The following is a 21720-nucleotide window of genomic DNA, read 5'->3' on the forward strand; positions in this document are numbered from 1 at the left end:
TATTATATTTCCATAATCAAATAAGCTTTGATAAATGTCGACTAGGAAACACCTATTGCCTTGAATAGTTATGAGTGGTGTGTTTTTGGGTCATATAGAGTGATTCACGACAAGATCTAAGAGAGAGAGATTGACGGTTGAAATTAAAGACAGAGATAAAAGTCATTGTTATAAAGGGAGTTGTTGCAACTATATATAAGAGAGACATACATCTAAAATGGAGAAATGATGATTAAAGATTGGTATTCAGGAATATGTGAGTAATGAAGAAAGTTGGAGTAGAGAAGGACAAAGAGTAAATGAGGTTATAGTGGTAAATGGATGTTATTTGTAAGAGATGAGAGGTAGGTATATCTCACGAAAATTTGATAATAAAACAAGGGCATTATAGTAATTGTATCATTGAATTAAACAATATTATGTAAAAGAGGGTGTTAATGTAATTTCAAAGAACAAATGGTTGACAATGTAATTTCAAAATCATTCGAATAGTTTAGTATGATTTATCCAATAAAAAAAGTAATCAACGACAACGACTTAAACTCAAAAAAAAATTATTTTTGAAGGAGATACCACTACTTAAAATTAAAATAAAAAAACTAAAAACAAAGCTAAAGTTAGTAAAAATTTAAAAAATAAATAAATAAGTCGGTCCAAACAAAGACATACTCATATTCAATTTTATAAACAAAATAATTTAAATAAATATCACACAAAGCATATTTACTTTTTGCAATCGAATGAAACAAAACAAAATTTTAAAGCGATCTCTTCCATTTCCTTCTCATACATAGATATGGTGGGCAATTCGTCTTACCAATTGATATTGTTTTTACCTATCATCGGAGGAGAATTACAATTCTGACAAACGCGTTTCAGCGATGGCCCCTCACCTACCAACAAAACCTAAGAACCAAGCACAATCCCTTTTTATGTCTGGGTGATAGACATAAAAGGAAACCCAAAACTATACATTTTTATTTTTTTCTATGCAAATATACAAATCTATATATATAAACCCATGTTTAATTGTTTTCAATTATTTTCTCTCAAACTTTCCATTTCTTCTTCGAAGGGCTGTTTGGATCTCTCGTTTGTCAGGGTTGTGATTCTCCCTCGGTGGCGTGGAAACGATACCAGCCGGTGATTCGATCTTTGTTTGTCTGAAAAACCCTAAATCGATTGAGGTTTTGCTTACGATCAGTCGGTGGATTCTCGAATCGGTGAGTCGAAGCTCTTTTGAAAAACGCTGAATCGATTAGGGTTTTGTTTTTCGTTTCTTTCAATCTATATAAACCCTTACCCTATTTTCTGCTAACGTATCTAGATGCAGGAATCGCTGTTCTTCTACGATCTCAATGTTAGTCTTCATTGTCTTACTTTGATCTATGCAATTTTCGAAAACCTGTGAATTTGTTATTAAGTGTTGGGTTTGTTTCGATTGGTTGTGGTTGGAGTATTATGGTGTTTGTTCTGTCTGGATCTATGAAGAATTTAGGTTTCTTCCTTGTCATCTATGTCTTTCAAACACTCTATGGTGTTGGATTCATTCAATCCAACCACCTATTTTGTATAAGGGCATGATTACATTTGGTGGTTTTGAACTTTTTGCATTATTGTATTGCTTATATGCAAGTTTTTATCTAGTTTTTGTGCATTTTTGTATTGCCTTATTTTGATCTGTGCAATTTATGAAAACCTGTGATCAGATAATATTATCTTACTTTGTTCCTTAGACTATCTGATTATGTTATGAACTTGTGTTAGTTTTGTTTCGCTTGCTTTGTTCTGGCTGGATCTGGATGCACAAATTGTTAACCATCAAGGATTTTAGGTTTCTTCGTTGTTATCTATCGCTTTCAAGCACTATATGGTGTTGGATTGATTCTATTCGAATCACCCAGTGCATAAGGGCACAGTTAAATTTGTTGGTTTTGAGCTTTTTGCATTGTATTGCTTATATGGAAGTTTTTACCTAATTTTTGTTCCTTATATATATATTTTTTTTGTCTTGTATGATACCTACTCTGGAAAAATTGTGAAGTTGGTAATAATATTGTTCAAGCATTATCCAGCCATTTTGGGTTTGACTATAGAAAGCAATAATCTCTGTTCACTAATCCTAAAACCAAATACAAATATATATATATATATATATATAGAATATTTATGCAATTTTTTTATTTTATTTTATTTTTGTGAGTATGGTTGATAGTCTTTTGGCACACACTTAAACACTCTGGCAAATTGTCAATCAAGCAGTTCTACTGAGGGGGTGCACACGAGGGATTGGTTCGGTTTTGTTTTTCGTTTCTTTCAATTTGAAAAACCTAACCCTATTTTCTGCTAATGTATTTAGATGCAGGAATTGTTGTTCCTACAATTTATATGTCAATATGTCGATGTGAGTATTCATTGTCTTATTATCTATTTTGATCTATGCAATTTATGAGAACCCGTGATGAGATAATTTTATGATACTTTGTTCTTTAGTACTATCTGATTATGTTATGAACTTGTGTTAGTTTTGTTTCGCTTGCTTTGTTCTGTCTGGATCTAGATGCACAAATTGTTAGCCATCAATAATATAGGTTTCTTTATTGTTATCTATATCTTTCAAACACTATCTTGTTATTCCATTCGAATCACTCACTATGTACGAGGGCACGATTAAATTTGTTGGTTTTGAGCTTTTTGCATGTTATTGCTTATGTGGAAGTTTTTACCTATTTTTTGTCCCTTCTCTTTTTATTTTTTGTCTTGAATGATACCTAGTGGGGGAAAATTGTGAAGTTGATAATAAAATTGCTCAAGCATAATCCAACCATTTTGGGGTTGACTGTAGAAAGCCATAAGCCCTATTCACTAATCCTAAAACCAAAATACAATTATATATGTAGAATATTTATGCTGTTTTTTATTTTTTTTTATTTTTTATTTTACTATGTGGTTGATAGTCTTCTGGCACACACCTGTGGCATATTGCCAATCAAGTAGGTCTATGTAGGGATGCGCACAATTCAGATAGGTTCAGTCTTGAGGAAATCCAATGAACTATATCTATCGGTTTTAGGATTTTGCCAGAACGAACTGTTGACACTAGCAGACCTAGATGAGAATCAAACTGAAAAACCTGTTCGGTTCACAGCTCCACAGCTTTCCTATTTAAAAGCAATTATTATATTGTTATTCCAATTATAACCAATACAATACTAGAATCATTAATATAATTAGAGACACAAAAGCCCCATAATCAGAAACAAATTATTTCTAATCAATAGAGAACTGGAGTTATGAAGAGGCGCTGACTCTAGGTATTGAGTACCATATATGCTTTTTGTCAGGTTATTTATTTTATACTTTCGTAATGACTTTATTTTAGTGGGTATGAGTATTCTTTAGGTCAAAACACAGTTTCTATAAAAGGAAATAGAAGTGGGAAACCATAGGAAAATGGAAGCGAGAAACGTAGCCAGAAAATAGAGGGGAAAAGCTATGAAGCACGGATATTCCGAAATGGCTCCCGTATACGTGTCGGATACGTATCGGATACGGATACGCATCTGATACGGCGGGATACATATCAGATACAGCAAATAAGTATCCTATTTTTTTTTTTAATTTTTTGAATTTCAGATACGTTTGGGATACGCGAGGATGCTTCAGGGATACGCTCGGGATACGGCGGGGTGAAAAAATAATTTTAAAAACTTATAATGGGGGTCAAACTACAAAATAACAAAAGTTATGTAAAATAAAACAAAAAAAACAATGAACCAAGCCCTAGGTTCATCACGAACAGTAGCAGCAAAGGAGGAGGAGGAGGAGGAGGAGGAGTTTCTATCAACCAACCAAGCCCTAGGTTCGCGAACAGCAGCGTCGTCGATCAGGTTCGTCCCTCTCTCTCTCCCTTTCGCTCCCTCTCCCTCTCCCTCTCCCTCTCCCTCTCGCTCAATCTCTCTGGACAAACTCGATCTCATTCACTCTCTTTCTCTCTTGCTCTCGCTCGATCTCTCCCTCTCCCTCTATCGTCTCGTCTTGCTCTCCCTTTCTTTCGATCTCCTATTTTTATGACACACATTTTTTCTTTTTTCTTTTTAAAATGTACTCTTTATTCTTTAAGATCTATAAAATGAAATCAATATTAAATTTGAGATTGTAGGGGAAATTTTTTCTCAATTTCTCAAGTAAAATTTACAGATTCTGAAAACTATGAAATTTCATGGTTTTCACATTGGCCCCATTTGATATAATTTATATGTTAGCTTTTATACTTATAAAATTTTAGATTATAAGTTTAAAAGAATTAAAATAAGTTGTAAATGTGTTTGGTTATGAAAAAAGTTGAACCTATTTGGCTAAATAAATTGTCACATTTTTTTTTTGTGCAAAAAATTTCAAAAATGTCCTCAAAAGTATGCTACATTACTAAAAATTGTTTAAGTTTTATTTTTATGTACATTATTAAAAATTGTAAAAATAATATTTTTTATGAACATATCCCCGCCGTACCCGTATCTAGAGATGGCAATTTAAAACCGGCCCGACGGGGACCCGATCCCGATTAGAACGGGTTTTCTCCGAAAATTATCCCCATAGGGTCGGGGATGGTATTAAAAATTGAATCCCCGATAATTTTCGGGCCGGGGACGGGGGTAAATTTCCCAGCCCCGGCCCCGCCCCGACCCCGGCCCGATTTATCCCCGACAATTGCCCCGAATATTCCCTGAATATACCTAAGAGATATATATGTTTTGATTTTGACTCTGCTCTCTAGTCATTCACATTTTAATATTATTTCAGCCCCCTCTCTCTCTCTCTCTCTCTCTCTCTCCTTCCCTCCTTCTGCGCGCAGTGCTGCTACTCACGGCGTCGTTTGATCTCCCTCCTCCTCCATTATCTTCGGCCGATCTCCCTCCTCCACTGCTGCTACTCATCACAGCATCCTCCTTCGTCGCCTCTCACGGGCCGGCCTCCTCCTCCGTCGCCTCTCGCCTCCCCCTTTCTCTGCCATGGCAGATCTGAGAAGATCCCTCTGCCACCGTCGATTGCGTCCTTCTCCGCCAGATCTGTTTCTATCTTTTATTTATTTATTTTTAATTTTTTTTTGGTTGATGATGTTGCTGCCAAAACCCCCTTTGACCCAAACATACCGATACTAGACTCGGCTTTCAAATAATTTGTGTTTGATGCAAAATTGTTTGTACATGCCTTGATAAGTTGTTGTTGATGAATTTTTTTTTTTTTTTTATGATGTTGCTGCTGTTAATGTCTTTGTTGATGAAATTTTTTTTTTGGATGATGTTGATGATGAGTACGGGGATTTTCCGGGGTCGAGGAAACCCGATCCCCGTTGGGGGCGGGGGTGGGGGGAGTGGTGTGTTCCCCCTCGGGGATCGGGGTCGGGGATCGGGGCCGGGGACGGGGATTTTGTAGTCTCGGGGATCGGGGACGGGAAGGGTGATCCCCAGCCCCGCCCCGTCCCGTTGCCATTCCTACCCGTATCCTAGTTTTTCAAATTTTGTTGTATCACCGTATCCGTATCGTATCGTATCTGTATCCCGTATCCGTATCCGTATCCGTGCTTCCTAGGGGAAAAGGATGCAGCGAAACGATCAAGAATCGAATGAGAAACCTAATATGAATCTTAGAAGATACTTTTGTGAAACAAGAAAGGAAATCTCTAAAAAATTTAAGGTTAATTAGTGTTAAGTCCTATCGGATGTCCCTTTTTAAGAAGATGTCCCATAAAAGTCTATTAACCTATTTAGTACCACATTAAAGGATGTTGTGAGATGAAGTATTTTTAAATTTTTTTTTTTTATATTTGCATGACTATTTTACCATTGTTCTAAAAGGTAAGAATATCAAATTGTTTATTACATCATATTTGTTTCTTTTTCAATTGGAGATCATGTTCGACTACACTGGATTTTTTTAAAATTCTAAAATTTTATAGTTTTTATTTTGAAATTTTACAAATTTGCAATTTTTTATTTTTTATTTTTTATTTTTTATTTTTTTATCATTTTGATAGTGAAATTTTAAAATTTTGATATAATGTGAAATTTGACAATTTTGCAAAATCTCACTGTTTTGAAAGAGCAAGATTTCACTTTTTGTTATCTTACCATTTGCGAAATTTATCTATTGTTACATTGAGAAAATTGACATGAAAACACGACAATTGGAGAAAATTACAAAATTTCACCATTTTGAAGGTGTGAAGTTTTACGATTTTGATATAATGTGAAATAAGACTAGTTTGCACGTTTTTCTCTCCATTTTATGTATTTGGGGGTTTTTTTGTGTGTTTGTTTTAGTAACGTATTTTTTTTGAGTTTTTAGAAATGGCATAGTTTTTTGTGTTTATTTTTGTCTTTTGAGATTTTATAGTGCAATTTTGATATAATGTCAAATATGACTACTTTGCACGATTTTCTCTCCGTTTTATGTATTTGGAGTTTTTTTTGTTTGTTCGTTTGTTTGTTTTTAGAAATGTCTGTTTTGTTTGAGCTTTTAGAAATGGCATAGTTTTTTGGGTTGATTTATGCTTTATTTTTGTCTTTTGAGATTTTAGAGTTTTTGATATGATGTGAAATTTTAACTATTTTGAGATTTTGAAATGACTGTTTTGCAAGTTTTTCTCTCCATTTTATGCATTTGAAAAAATATTGTTTTAGCAATGAAATGCCTATTTTGTTTGAGTTTTTAGAAATTGCATAGCTTTTTGAATTTTGTAGTTTTGATATGATGTGAAATTTCACTATTTTGATATTTTAAAATATGACTATTTTGCAAGTTTTGTTTTTGTTTTTATGTATTTGGAAAATATATTTTGTTTTAGAAATGCCTATGTTGTTTATGACTATTTTGCAAGTTTTTTCTCCCTTTTTTTTGTATTTGGAAATATTTTGTTTTGGAAGTGAAATGCCTTTTTTGTTTTGAGTTTTTAGAAATTGCATGGATTCTGCCGTTGATTTATGCTTTTTATTTGTCTTTTGAAAATTTATAGTTTCGATAATTCACTATTTTGAGGTTTTGAAATATGAATGTTTTGCAAGTTTTTCTCTCCATTTTATGTGTTTGAAAAAATGTTGTTTTAGAAATGAAATGCCTATTTTGTTTGAGTTTTTAGAAATTGCCTAGTTTTTTGAATTTTATAGTTTTGATATGATGTGAAATTTCACTATTTTGATATTTTGAAATATGACTCTTTTGCCAGTTTTCTCATTGTTTTTATGTATTTGGAAAATATATATTGTTTTAGAAATGCCTATGTTGTTTATGACTGTTTGCAAGGTTTTTCTCCATTTTTTGTATTTGGAAATATTTTGTTTTGGAAGTGAAATGCCTTTTTTGTTTTGAGTTTTTAGAAATTGCATGGTTTCTGGTGTTGATTTATGCTTTTATTTGTCTTTTGAAAATTTATAATTTCGATAATTCACTATTTGAGATTTTAAAATATGACTGTTTTGCAAGTTTTCTCTCCATTTTATATATTTGAAAAAATATTGTTTTAGAAATGAAATGCCTATTTTGTTTTGAGTTTTTAGAAATTGCCTAGTTTTTTGAATTTTATAGTTTTGATATGATGTGAAATTTCACTATTTTGATATTTTGAAACATGACTGTTTTGCAAGTTTTTATGTGTTTGGAAAATATATTTTGTTCTAAAAATACTTATGTTGTTTATGATTATTTTGAAAGCGTATTTTGTATTTGGAAATATTTTGTTTTGGAAGTGAAAGGCTTTTTTTGTTTTGAGTTATTAGAAGTTGCATGGTTTCTAGCATTGATTTATGCTTTTATTTGTCTTTTGAAATTTTATAGTTTCGATAATTCACTATTTTGAGATTTTGAAATATGACTATTTTGCAAGTTTTCTCTCCATTTTATGTATTTGTAAATATATTTTGTTTGAGTTTTTAGAAATAATCAGTGTGTTTGGTTTCAGTTTTTTGAAAATTTAGTTTTTTATTTTTCGTATTTTTTTTATTTTTAGTGAATATTTTTAAAATTTTAAGTAATTTTTTTTTTTACTTTTTTAGATGCATCTTACTTTTAAAGATTAATAAATATACAAAAATACAAAAAATGTATTGAATTTTCATATTTTTTTTGTATTTTTTGCTATTTAGTGTATTTTAAAGATTTTTTTCACAAATATTATACTTTTTAAGTGTATTTATGTTAGATGTGTCTAAAAATTAAAAAAAGAGTTGCTTAAAATATTAAAAGAATTCATTGAAAACATTAAAATACGGAAAATAAATAAAAAAGTAGAATTTTTTGAAAACTAGAACCAAATATGATTGTTTTGCAAGTTTTTCTCTCTGTTTTATGTATTTGGAAATATATTTTCTTACAGAATTGCCTATTTTGTTTGAGTTTTTAGAAATTGCATAGTTTATGGTGTTGATTTATGCGTTTATCTGTCCTTTGAAATCTTATTTTGAGGCTTTGAAATATGATCGTTTTGCAAGTTTTTTTTCTCCGTTTTATGTATTTGGGAAAATATTTTGTTGTATTTTTGGTGTTGGTTTATGATTTTATTTCTTTATTTTGAGATTTTATAGCTTTTGATATGTTGTGAAATTTCACTATTTTGAGATTTTGAAATATGACTATTTTGATTTTAAACCTATAATTAGCACAATCTTTGTTTGCCGTTTTTTGGTCATTTGTTATGGCATAGAATTTTTTGGATTAATAAAAAATGAATGGGACCTACTATTATGTAAGTTATTGGACTTCTGGTTAAAAGCCCCAAAAAATTATTGCGAACATAATTCAATACTTCATGGTTTTTAAATCTTTGAGTTTTTACCATTTATTAAAAAGTTATGATTCAGTTTAAATTATATGTTTTCACAAAGGTTTCTAAATCTGCAAATAGTTTCCAAGAAATTCCTTGGGCTCCCTTTGGATTTATGGATTTGACATCAATAATTTGAGGATTATAGTCTGTAAGTCAACGTACTATTTTGGATTTAGATCTGAAGAATGATTTGAGAAGATTTATAATGATGGATTTCAAATTTGAAATCCTTCAATAAACGATTCTATTTATACAGGATTTCAACACATACATGAAACATGCATCTATTAAATCCTCCACTTTGGAGTTATCATCTTCCCTCAATAACCAATCTTCTTATAATTTTATAAAATTCAACCTCAAAAGCACATATCACATACCCCACCCAAATGTCGAATGTTCAACACAAGTATACATTTAAAAGATTCCATGTAACATAGGTTTGCTGGGGTATACTAAGTTGAAGAAGTTCTTGCAGCAAGGCACATTCTCGAGCACAGTGTTCTATAGTAAACACTAGAGTTGTTTGTCAGGGACTCATAGGTTACACACTACCTTGATGAAGTTAAGAATGGTAATCACCAACAAGGGGTTGGTTCAGTGGATAAGACCTTCGAATCCAACGCTCAAGGCTTGGGTTTGAGTCTCCATAGCCCCTTATTGGGGTTAACCATACTCCTTAGCACCTGGAGCACGCGGGGGGCCTAAGCTTTGGCCCCGACGTAGGTTCGGTGGGGTTCCATGCAGATATGTTGTAGGTGTTAAGGGGCAATACTCCCTGGCGGATATGTTGGAGTATCCTATCTGCATATCCATTTTATGAATCAAAAAAGAAGAAGTTAAGATTGTTAATCAAATACCAATTTTTGGTTTGGATACTAGTGGTTAATTTGATTAGATTCTAATTTATTTAATTAAATGTAGAACCAGGTAGGGTTATAGTTTCCGTGTTGGGGTATTACTTATGCGTTTCATGTCAGTATTATTTAGTTCCTAATCTTTGTAATGGAATTTGTTTGGTGGGTATGGGTATTCTCTAGGTCACAGACTCACAGTAGTTTCCATGTTAGTATTATTTAGTATGGTAGAATATCAGACCAAATCAAACTAAACCTTATATTCCAATCAAGCCAAGTATGGTAGGATATTATAAAATTTTCTGTAATAGAGGATTTAGCAAGTTTTTGGAGAGAAAAAAATTCAAATTAGATGTCTACCCTAATTTCTTCTTCTTTTTTTTTTAGGGTTTCTTTGGAGGCCAAAGCTTGTGGATTTGAGCCATTTCATGCTGTAAATTGCAGGTTTTTTGAAAAAATCGGATTTATCTTTTCAGCTAGAGAATACCAAATGCAAGATCCGCAAAATTCATGAAGTGCTATAGTATACATTTTATACCGTTGTATGATATTCATCCCGTGATAAAATGCATTCAACTTCTAGTGATGCTTGTCATGTACATTCTTCAGCAATTGAATTAGATTTTCTAAACCTGTGAGATTTTTCAAAAATAATTTTGGCATCATCTTTGCATGCTCACAATGTAGTTCCAACACTGATTTCTCATGTAAACCAATAGAATTAGCTTGGAGTTGATATCAATAATTTGTGTGATGTGACAACCTCATGGCTATTGGATCAGTTTCCTTAATGGCTTCCCATGAACCCTGAGAACATATCTGTACAGGCTGGCCTCACCGTACACACAAATCAAGCAAAATGGAACCCTCATAAGCAGGAATCTGACAAGCATGACGACCCTCCTGTGCCAATTTTTGATCTAGAAAATATTGAGGAAGGGATTGAAAGGAATGGTTTTATTGTTGTGGTTTTTGGTTGCACTCAGTCTGATATATTGGTTGCATGTTGCAGTTGAACAGTGTAGTACTGTTTGTTCAGGCAAGATGTATTTCTGGTTCTGTTACAGAAGATATTGTTATGGGATTCAATATTTATTTTATGCAAGGTCAGTAGAAGAATTTTAATATGTGAAGGCAATTCATGGAAGCAGATTATTGAGGCTAGCGGATTCATGTAAAGGAGAGAACATCTTGAAGTAATCTGAAAGTGTCTGGAGTTCTAACTTCGTTGGAATGAGATCAAGAGAAGGTACAGTAGCTAGATTTTTCAATCAAGAATAGTAACTACCTGATATAGAAGGTTCATGCACAAATCATGTTGAGTATGCTAGCTAAATGCATCAAGGACTAGGGTTAAAACACACAACTTGCTTAAAACAATACTGGTCTGAATTTGTATTTTGGGTGATTGACATTTGATTTGGGATTTGAAAGATCTGCTCACAAACAAATGGGGATGGATAGACCGCTGAATATAGTGGGTTTTTTAAATTAAAATAAATAAATAAATAAATAAATTATTATTATAATAGTTGTCAATTGAACGGGGATGAATTACAAATATCTTGATAACTTGGACATTCAACTATGGGAGAAAGTTTATCACATAGTTACAAACCAATGACCACAAGGGAACAACACGTAGATTGTCGAGTTGAATTTCACGTGTATTGGTTTTTGTACTCACCTGTTTCTATAAGATGTTAAAATATTTGGGTGCTGTTTTTCCCATTGTGGCACATCACATATGTAGCATTTCTTACCTTGAATGTTTTGTTCAGTTTTGAGCTTCGACTAGCTGAATGGTGCAGGGATCCAGTTGACAAGAAGAATTGGTGATGTATTATAGCAATGCAGTTCTGGTTGAAAATTCTGAAGGTATCTAATTCGCTTGCTCTAACGTGCCAAATTTACTTGCAATTGTTTTCTTTGTTATAATCGAAAGCAATTTTTTGCCAGTCTCTCCACCAGATGCTCTGGTTGGGTGCATTGGTTTCATTTCTTGTTTTTTGTTCTTGAAAATAGAAATTTGGGAAACTGATTCAAAAAACTTACTTGGCAAATTCTTTTTGAAGACATCCTTTAATAGGAAACATTCTTAGATTTTTGTCTGAATTTTCTAGAACTATTTCTCTCAAAAATGAAAACATTGGTTGTTTGTACTATTCATTGTTTTGTTTTCTGAAAACATGAAAAATAAAATGAAAACGGTACCAAATGGGTTTACTTTAGGCTTTGTTGGTATATAATTTTTTATAGTGCAAAATATTTTTCATGTAAAAACCTTTTACTGTGTAAAACTAAGGGATTGTTTGGGATGTCCTAAATAAGTGCACTTTTTGTCTTTTTGGACTAAAAAGTTAAGGGAAAAAATATAGATGTTTGGGTTAATTTTTTGACTTTTTATGAAAAAATGTGTAATAAAAAATTGTAAAAATTGGTTTGTAGGGGAAAATTAGGATTGGGAGTTGTGCAGCTGTAATTGTTGGCTTTTTTGTGAATAGTGTTTACTTTTTAACTTTTTGAGTAACTTTTTGACTTTTTAACGTTTTTTACACTTCTCAAACTTGGCGTAAATAACATTTTCTGATGTTTGGTTGCACGTAGGAGAACATTATTGGGGGAAAAAAATATTGCTGCACGAAAGCAAATGAATTTATTCAATTCCTTGATAATAAGAAATTACCCAATAACAATAAATAAAGATTGAACCATAGTTTTGTTATCCCAGAGACATTGACCCTAACTAATGCTTGGAACATGTCCCCCCAAAAAATGATGGATGGTTGGCACTTTTTGGACTCAATATAATTAAAGTTACCTTGTTAAATTGTATTATTATTATTATTATTTTATTTATTTATTTTTTCAATAGGCTAGAGCACAAACAGCAGGGGGCAGATGCTAATGCTCTTAGCAGGGTAGTATTTGGTATAATGGATACAGTATGGCCGTGTATTCCTCCCTCAAAAGTAGGGGTGAGAATTTTAGACATGATATGATAACAAAACTAGAATTGTACAGGAAATTAGTAGATTCGGGTTAGTCAAATTTCTGATACGAACACGAATATGACACAACTAGATAGCATGAATAGTAGTGTTGAACTTATATAACAAATGCAGCTTCGTAGTTCGAAAAAAATGGGGCTCGAATGGCCCGACCTCCCTCTCTCTCTCTCTTTCTCTCTCTCTCTTTCTTCTCTATCTCTCCTCCTCTACCTTGGTCTTCTTCTTCTTTCTTCTGAATTGCGACGGTGATGGCAGCGCCAAAGGGGTTTGCGGCGGTGGGCTCTCTCTCTCTCTCTCTCTTTTATATATATATATATATATATATGTGTGTGTGTGTGTGTAGATCTGTGTATATACAGATCTAACCAGCATAGATCTATGTGTCTATACACAGAGATATGTTCTTCTTCCTCCTCTCCTTGTCTCCTTCTCTCTTCTTCTTTGTCTCCTTCTTCCTTAGTTCTCTCTTCTTCTTTATGTTTCTTTCTTCCACCTCTATTATTTTTTCTTGTTTGATTTTTTTTTATTTTTTCTCCTCTCTCTCTATTTCTTTTTTTGATTCCGAGTTATGGAAGAAGCACAGAAAAAAAAAATAGAGGAATAACATATCTGAACACAAAGGAAGAAGAAAAGGAAAAAAACAGAGGAAGAACATATCTGAACACAGAGGAAGAAGAAAAGAAAAGAATAGGAAAAAAAACAAAAAAAAGTGTCAAAACAATGTCGTTTTGGCACCTAAAGCTATTCAAGTCTTAAGGAATTCAAGCTACTTAGAAAGATTGCTTATATAACACAAAGTTGACACTAATAACTCATTGTGTAGAATCTATTTTTATGGGATTATGGTAGGGATTACCAGTGGCGGACCCATGGGGGTCACATGCCCCTCCCGGATTTTGTGATTTTTTTTTTTTTACAAATATAATGAAAATATTTTAAATAAAAAGAATTACAAAAATATTATTAGAGTGAAATGTCAATGACATTTTAAAAATTATGAAAATAATAATAGTTGTTTTGATTGAAAATGAAGAGACTATTATAAATCATATTATCTATGAAAATTTTAAATGTAACGGTGATGTCATTTTTATTGATATGCAAATATAAATAATCTCACTATAAAGATATGAAATTTATTGGATTGTTAGTTACATTTGACATATGAGGTTCACTTTCTATGTATTTATTTACTATTAATTGGTGATATTGCATACTAATGATGACGTGATATTACCATTATATTGAATTTTTAAACAAATTTTGTATAAAAAAATAATTTATCATTATTTAATTTATTTTAAGGCTTATATTCATATTTTTTTATATTGTTCATGATATACTAATTATAAATAAAATTATTTTTTGAATAATCCTTGGTAGTCCGAAATTCGGTGGCTCGAATTGGCTCGAAATCCAAAACGACGTTTTGGGTTTCCATTTTTTTTTTCCCCCTTCTTTTTCTTGCTTTTCGAATACAAAGAGGCAGAAAAGAGAGAGGAAGAGAAAAGAGGAAGAGAGGAGGAGAAGAAAAGAAGAGGAAGAGAGGAGGCAAGAGAGAGGAGAGGAGAGAAGAGGAAGAGAGAAGGGGAAAAGATAGAGACGGTGATGGCGGAGGAGGAAGTTTGGCGGTGACCGCTGGTCGCCGATCAAAACTCTGATCAAAACTCTTTTTTTTTTTTTTTTTTTCCTAGTGAATCTGGATCTGAAAATGATGTTGATGTTGATGTTGATGAAGATGATGGTGTTGATGATGATGATGATGATGATGGTGATGTGTTGATGAAGATGTTGATTTATTTTATTTTATTTTATTTTTTTCTAGTAGATCTAGATTTGAGATGATGGGGGGAATTTGTAGAAAGTAGGGATGGCGATGGATAACCTATCTTATGGGTATTCATGGAGACCCAACCAAAAAACATGGGTTTTTCCCTTTTTTTCTTATCCATTGGGTAGGATAAGTGATATTCTTTAAATATCCACAGGTGATGGGTTGGGGATGGATATCTACTAATTTCCCCATATGTTTTTTTTTTTTTTTTTTTTTTTGAAAGGATTCACAACCAAAACTAAATATACAGTCAATCTTTTTTCTTTTATTTATTTATTTATTTTTTCAAGTTCACAACCAACTTTTTTTTTTTTTAGATCCACAACCAAAGCTAAATATACATTCAATCTTTTTTTTTTTATTATTATATTTTTATTTTTAAGGTTCACAACTATTTTTTTTTTAATTTTTAAGATTCACAACCAAAGCTAAATATACATTCAATATTTTTTCTTTTAGTTTTTTTTTTTTTTTAATTTTTAAGGTTCACAACAAAAGCAAAATATCAGTCAATCTTTTTTCTTTTGTTTTTTTTTTTTAATTTTTAAGATTCAAAACAAAAGCTAAATATACATTCAATCTTTTTTCTTTTTAGAGGTTTTGCCTATTTGACTATTTTAGTAAACTATTTTAGTTTTTACATTTAAGAAGATGGGTTGGATTTTTTGTTAGATTGATGTATTGAAAAATGTGTTTGAAATAATGTAGAGATAATAAATGACCAAAATGTCCCTATGTGTATTATCGTTGTTGTTGTGAGTTTCTCAAAAATTAAAAAGGCAAAAGCGTCATTTTACCCTTTGTCCATTACAACTGTGTATCATGTGGGAAGTCAGCAACAATACATTTTGAATTTTTTTTCTTGAAGAGGCTAAAGTGATCTAAAAATTTCATTTCCAAACACTGCCATAATTAAATGCATAAATCACTTTTATTTTCATCATTTTGTAATTATTTTTTACTTTTGATTTTTTTGATATTCTCCCAAAAAAAAAAAAAAAAAGAAAGAAAAAAGTGAGGTCTTAAAATTGTTTCAGCCAATTTTTTTTCTTTTATCAATAATTTAATTTTTAAATAAAAAATAAAAAATTAGAAAGAGAGAACATGAGTGGAACGAGGCCGGCAGAGGTGGAAGAATAGGAGAGAGAGAGAGAGAGACTACATTAGAAGGCGTCATGCGTATTTTGACCTTTTTTGATATTTGAATTTAAAAAAAATAAACATATTAATAAATTATTTAGCTTTTGTTGTCAACCTTAAAACAAAATAAAAAAAATAAAAAAAATAAGTTGTTAACATTAAATATATTAAAAAAGAAAGGAAAAAGATTGAAGGTATATTTAGCTAAAACCTTAAAAAAAAGAAAAAAAAAAAAAAAGTTGTTAACATTAAATATATTAAAAAAGAAAGAAAAAAGATTGAAGGTATATTTAGTTTTTGTTGTGAATCTTAAAAAAAAAAAAAAAAAAAAAAAAAAAAAAAAAAAAAAAAATTGTTAACATTAAATATATTTAAAAAGAAAGAAAAAAGATTGAAGGTATATTTAGCTTTTGTTGTGAACCTAAAAAAAAATAAATAAATAAATAAAAATAAAATAAAAAAGTGGTTGTTAACATTAAATATAAAAAATAAAAATGGGGATTAAAGTGGGTTGGGAAAAATTCAAACCCATTAAAAAATGGAAAGAGTGGTACCCATAGGGGAATGAGGAATGGGGAAAATTTATTATAGGGGAATGAGGATAGAGAATTAATATCCACCCCATTAACCCCCATTGCCATCCCTAGTAGAAAGAGCATGTTTTGATGAAAATGGTTAGCAATAGATCAATTGGGTCTAGATGTGGGTGATAAATGTGTTGTTGATGGATGATAAAAAATTTATTGTTGATGACACCATTTGCATGAGTGGTTTTGATGAAGAGCATTCCCACTAAAATTTGATGTTGCTGTACTAATGAAGATGATGATGATGTGTTGATCTATCTCTCCCTCTCTGTTCTGCTTCTTCTTGCTGTTGTTGTTGATGATGATGATGATATGCTCTCAGCTCTTCTTCTCTCCTCCTTCCTCCTCCTTCTCTTCTTTTTCTTCTTCTTCTTCTTTATCTGCAAGAGAGTTGAAAAAAAAAAAAAAAAATTGTCCAAAATGACTCGTTTTAGGCAGTTGGGGCACTTGAGCTAAATGAAATTCGAGCTACAAAATGGGCCTGTTATTTTTTTGATATTTCTTGAAATCAATTATAAAAACTTAAGTGAAATATTTTTATAAAAAATTTTAATATTATAATTAATAAATACTTTTCTTAATTTAATTTTCTGAGTCTGTGAGTAGGAATGGCAACAGGGCGGGGCGGGGCCGGGGATCCCACTCCCCGTCCCCGATCCCCGATGGTGGAAATCCCCCCGTCCCCGGCCCCGATCCCCGACGGGGAACCTATATCCACTTCCGCCCCCGCCCCCTAACGGGGATCGGGTTTCCCCGACCCCGAACAACCCCCGAGCTTTTTTTTTTGAAAAACTGCTTTGAAGCTGGAGGATCAAAAAAAATAAGATCAACATACAAACAGAGAGATGAACACCAATAGATCATCATCATCATCATGTATCATCATCAACAACATAAAAAAAAAAAAAAAAGAACAGAACAGAGAAAAAAAAACCAACAGATCTATAATATGTATACATATATATGTGTGTATAACACAGAAAGAGAGGGCGATATAGATCAGCATCTAAGCTTCAATCTATAATATGTATACATATATAATGTGTGTATAACACGGAAAGAGAGGAGGATAGAGATCGGCGACACTGTGAAGAAGAGATCGGCGGAGGAGGGCGGCGGATGAGATCATCGAAGGAGGGCGGAGGAAGAGATCGGCGAAGGAGTAGGTAGATCGGAGATCGGCGCTGTCAAGAGGACGGCTTTCTTCTCTCGTCGGAGGAGATCGGCTCTCTCTCTCTCCCTCCTTCCCTCCCTCTCACTCCATTTTTCTCTCTCAGCTCCCTCTCACTCTATTTTTCTCACTCAGCAACCAAGTGGTTGTGGCTCTCCCAAGATAAAGACACGCATACATATATATACACGGGGTAAAGTAGTAATTTTATTTCGGGGAGAAGCGGGGCGGGGGGTCGGGCCGGGGGTCGGGCCGGGGGACGGGGCTGAAAAACATATTACCGTCCCCGGCCCGAAAGTGATCGGGGATTCATTTTTAAATACCATCCCCGACCCGTCGGAGATATTTTTCGGGAAAAATCGCTCGAATCAAGATCGGGGAGGCGGGTCCCCGTCAGACCGGGTTTAAATTGCCATCCCTATCTGTGAGTGGATGTTTCCCCTCATATACAAGTTTTGGAGGGCCTACTGAGTCTTAAAGTGAGTGTCATTTGTCAACGAGGGACTAAAACTTTTGGAAGAGTGTGCAAAGCATAGAGAGAGAAGGTCGAGAGAGACTGAGTATGGTTTGGATTGATTTTGGTGGTGGTGGTTGTATACACTTTTTTTAAACATTTGTTGGGTAGAATAAACTTTTGTTTGGGGGATCAAAGTCACAAAGTAGTTAGTAGTACTAGTAGTAGTGTGTGTAGCAGCAGATCATAATGCCCTTTCAATTCGATGTTCTTTTTTTTCTTTTTTTTTCAGTACTTCAAAAAGCATTAGCAACGGCTAGTAGTGTTTTGCTTTAATAATAGTGAATCAGCAACATATAAAGAGAATAACACAACAAAGCAAAGGACATGACAAAAAAAAATAAAGGAAAAGCCCTCTCAAAATCTGTTGCAATCATGTCAACATTTAATTTGCTCTGGAGGGAGGGAGGGCCTTCTGTAACCCACTAAAATGCTCCTTTTGATTCTCAGAAAAAACAAAAGAAAAAAAAAATTATTATACACATAATTTTTACCCGGAATTAAAAAAAGATGTCATTTATATTCATTCTAGACATATAGGTCTCTCCGTACAAAAGTTGAATTTGGACCACATATCTTGCCAAAATTTACGGTACAAATTCTGGGCGCTTGTTTTAATTGTTTTCCAAATTTTAGTTGAAAAAATGAGTTCCCTTTTTTGATTAATCAAGATAAAAATTTCTTAATTATTAACCCTTATTATAATCATAACAATTTTTGATTGAGACTCCAAAAAAACTTACCCTAGTTAACCTATAATCACATCACAAGTTACAGGTTAATTTTTTATTTGTTACAAAACTAACTTGATACAGACTAATTTAGTAATTTTTTGACTATTTGACTAAAATATGAGCTAAAAAAAACTAGTGGGTATATTTGGTTTGCATTTGGGAGATGAGTTTTAGAAAAAAATTTCTAAAAAATTATTTGGTTTGAGTTTTTTCTCAAAAAAATTTCAAAATCACTTTCTCTCACTTACACATCAATCAATCACTTTTTCTCTCTCCTCTCTTTTTATCAATCACTTTTCCCTCACACACATCTACTCAAATTCTCCCAAAATATCAAATCATCCAAAACTCCCAAAAAAACAACTCTTCCAAAATATACAACCAAACAAACCAAAAAAATTTCTAAACTCTCTCCGCAAATTTTTTTTCAAAAACAAATCTCCCAAAAACAAACCAAACAAACCCAGTATGTTTGGGATGACTTTTTGGCTTTTTACGAAAAGATGTGCAAAAAATAGAGAGAAAAGAAAATCTTTGACTTTTTTGTATGGGTTGTTGGCTTTTTGACTAATTTAATAACTTTTTAACTTTTTGGCTAAAAGAGAGGGTTCACAAACGAGGCCTTAATCATGTAATGTCTGAATTCTCTTGTGTTGTTATTGTTAATGAATTGTTGTTTTTAATAAATTGTAGGTCTTTTATGTTATATTTAGATAGGGATTTGGAAAGAAAAAAAAAATAGAAAAAAAAAAAATTTTGACTTTAGATTTCAGTCACATTTCATTCACCTTTTGTTTTGTCTTTTTCAAATTTTTACCTAAATTTATGACCCAAACATGCCCTTAATTTTTCTCTTCTTTGAGATAACTATTATTCTTGTAGTATGCAGCCTAACATTTTGTAGAAAAATGAATCTATTATTTGATGAGCCACATCACAAACTCTAAAAACAATTAAAATATATGTAATAAACTTAGGATAATATTTTCTCTTGCATTCTGAAGGAACAAAAAAATGATAAAAAGAGCTTATTAAAACAGGAAACTCAGAGAATGTCGTAAGTTCGAATCTTAAGAGTAAATCAATGGTTAAATATATCATTTATCACTTTACCTAAGTATATATAGAACGGAAAGACTACATATACCCAGAAATTAGTTTGGATGAAACCCTAGATGCCTCATAAAAAATAAAATAAAATAAATAGTAAATGAAGGGCACAAAAAATGATCTCATCTGATTTGGAAAGCATGCAAGCTACAGATTCTACTTAATTAAGTCACTACTAGACTACTCTTCCCCCACTCCACCCCCTTCATTACAATCAAATGGTGGAAATGATGCTTCAAATCTCTTTTAATCTCTCTCTCTCTCTCTCTCTCTCTCAAATGTTCCCCTAACTTACCTGTAATGATCAACTCATGTTAATTATAGTCTCTGTCTCTATCTCTATCTCTTCTCACTTCTTTGCTTCTTCTGTGGCTGCAGCCTTTGTTTCAGCTGGTGCTGGTGGTGGCGGCGGCGGCGGTGGTGGTGGAGCAGCCGGTACTCCGGCATCAATGCAGCTCCGGCACTTTCTCTCCACCCATCCTTCAATGTCATGCTCTCCTGTGCCGCCCAAATGTCTTCCGCCGCATAGCCTGGCAATGATCCCAGCAATAACACCAAGTATGGTTATCACTGCCAGCACAACTACCAGTGTCTCGATTGACCGGTGAGTCGAGTGGCTCTGCTCCACCACCACCACCAGTGGTGGCGCCTCCACTAGTGGTGGTAGCTGGTTGTCCAACTTCTCCACCACACACACAGTACTACTTGTGAACATAACCATGACCAAGAAAAATGAACTTGAGTGAGAGAGAGAGAGAGAGAGAGAGAGGCGTTTTTGGGAAAGTAGAGAGACTATATGGAGAAAAGATTTGCAGGTCAGTGGAGGAGAGAGAGAAGAGGGACTATAGGGTGGGAGAAGGAAAAGAAAGTGGATGAGAAAGTGAAAGAAAATGATGTTGTGGAGAGAAACATGGGGGTATTAGGCAGAAAATGAGATGAAAATGGGAATGAAAGAAAATGAGAGACCCTAATGTGTGTCTGTGAGAGAGAGAGAGAGAGAGAGTGAGAAATGTTTAGTTGATCAACATTTACAAATATTATAATTTTACAGTCTTGTTTTAATAATGTAAATGCTATTTTTTATTTTTATTTTTCAAATTGTCAAATAAAAATGTTCTTTGTTGGCCTTACTACGAGCAAGATAGAGAGAGAGTATTACCAAATCATAACAATTGCCAATTTGATACGAAGTTTAATAATGCTATAATTTGACATGAACTTTATCATATTGTTGGTGTGGAATTCTTGAGAAGTTTTGCTATAATTTAGTTTTATGGTCCCATTTGTTTTTTCACCAGCAGTCCACTTTAGTGATGAATAGTAAAATTAGTGAGTGTTTGTTTTGATTTTTGGACTTCGAATTCGTAGTCCCCTCAGCTTAGGGTAGGCCTCGGCGAGGGTATTAGCAATTCGGAGTGAGAGATGGTATTAACAAGGTAGTCCGTTCAGATTGGGAGTTACCGGACGTCCAGCCAATCAACCGGTCAACTAATTTTTTTATTTTTTTTACTTGATGGGCATTTTTTTTTAAATGTTTTTTGTATTTTCTATTAAGTAAAAATCATAATTTTATTTGTTTTATTATTTTATATAAAAATAATTTAACAATTTTTACATTAACAACTATTATTAAAACAAATACAATTTTACTAATTCTCTCATTATCAATCTTTTCATTAACCTAATAGTTGTTATAATATGTTAGATGAGAAGTAGTAGATACTCAAATTCATTATTACCATATGATCCAAAGGTAGTGTGAAGATTAGAATAATCATTTTGGGATATATGGTGAATTTGTGCCTTACAGAATGTTGAGAATTTTGCAATTAAGTTAAATACAAATGTCTTTTACTTTTATTTAAACTGTGTTTTAGTACGTTATTAGAGTTACCATAAAAATAATTAAAAAAAAGAGCTGAAAAGAAGAAAAAGAATATT

General features: G+C 32.6%; 1 long non-coding RNA gene across 20 annotated transcripts; it reads left to right on the forward strand.

Moving 5' to 3' along the window:
• The first annotated feature begins 732 nt into the window (after positions 1-732).
• Positions 733-20912, forward strand: LOC114320499 (uncharacterized). 20 transcript variants are annotated; one of them, XR_014341596.1, is made up of 6 exons: positions 733-1223; positions 1328-1360; positions 10066-10122; positions 10506-10927; positions 11460-11556; positions 20158-20912. It is a non-coding gene; the product is annotated as an uncharacterized LOC114320499 (long non-coding RNA). The 20 variants fall into 20 exon arrangements; XR_014341603.1 differs by having other exon boundaries at positions 933-1223; positions 10785-10927; XR_014341604.1 differs by having other exon boundaries at positions 933-1223; positions 10790-10927.
• Positions 20913-21720: the final 808 nt, after the last annotated feature.

Source organism: Camellia sinensis, chromosome 10 (genome assembly GCF_055761805.1).
Source record: "Camellia sinensis isolate YWXY chromosome 10, ASM5576180v1, whole genome shotgun sequence".
NCBI classification, from domain to species: domain Eukaryota; kingdom Viridiplantae; phylum Streptophyta; class Magnoliopsida; order Ericales; family Theaceae; genus Camellia; species Camellia sinensis.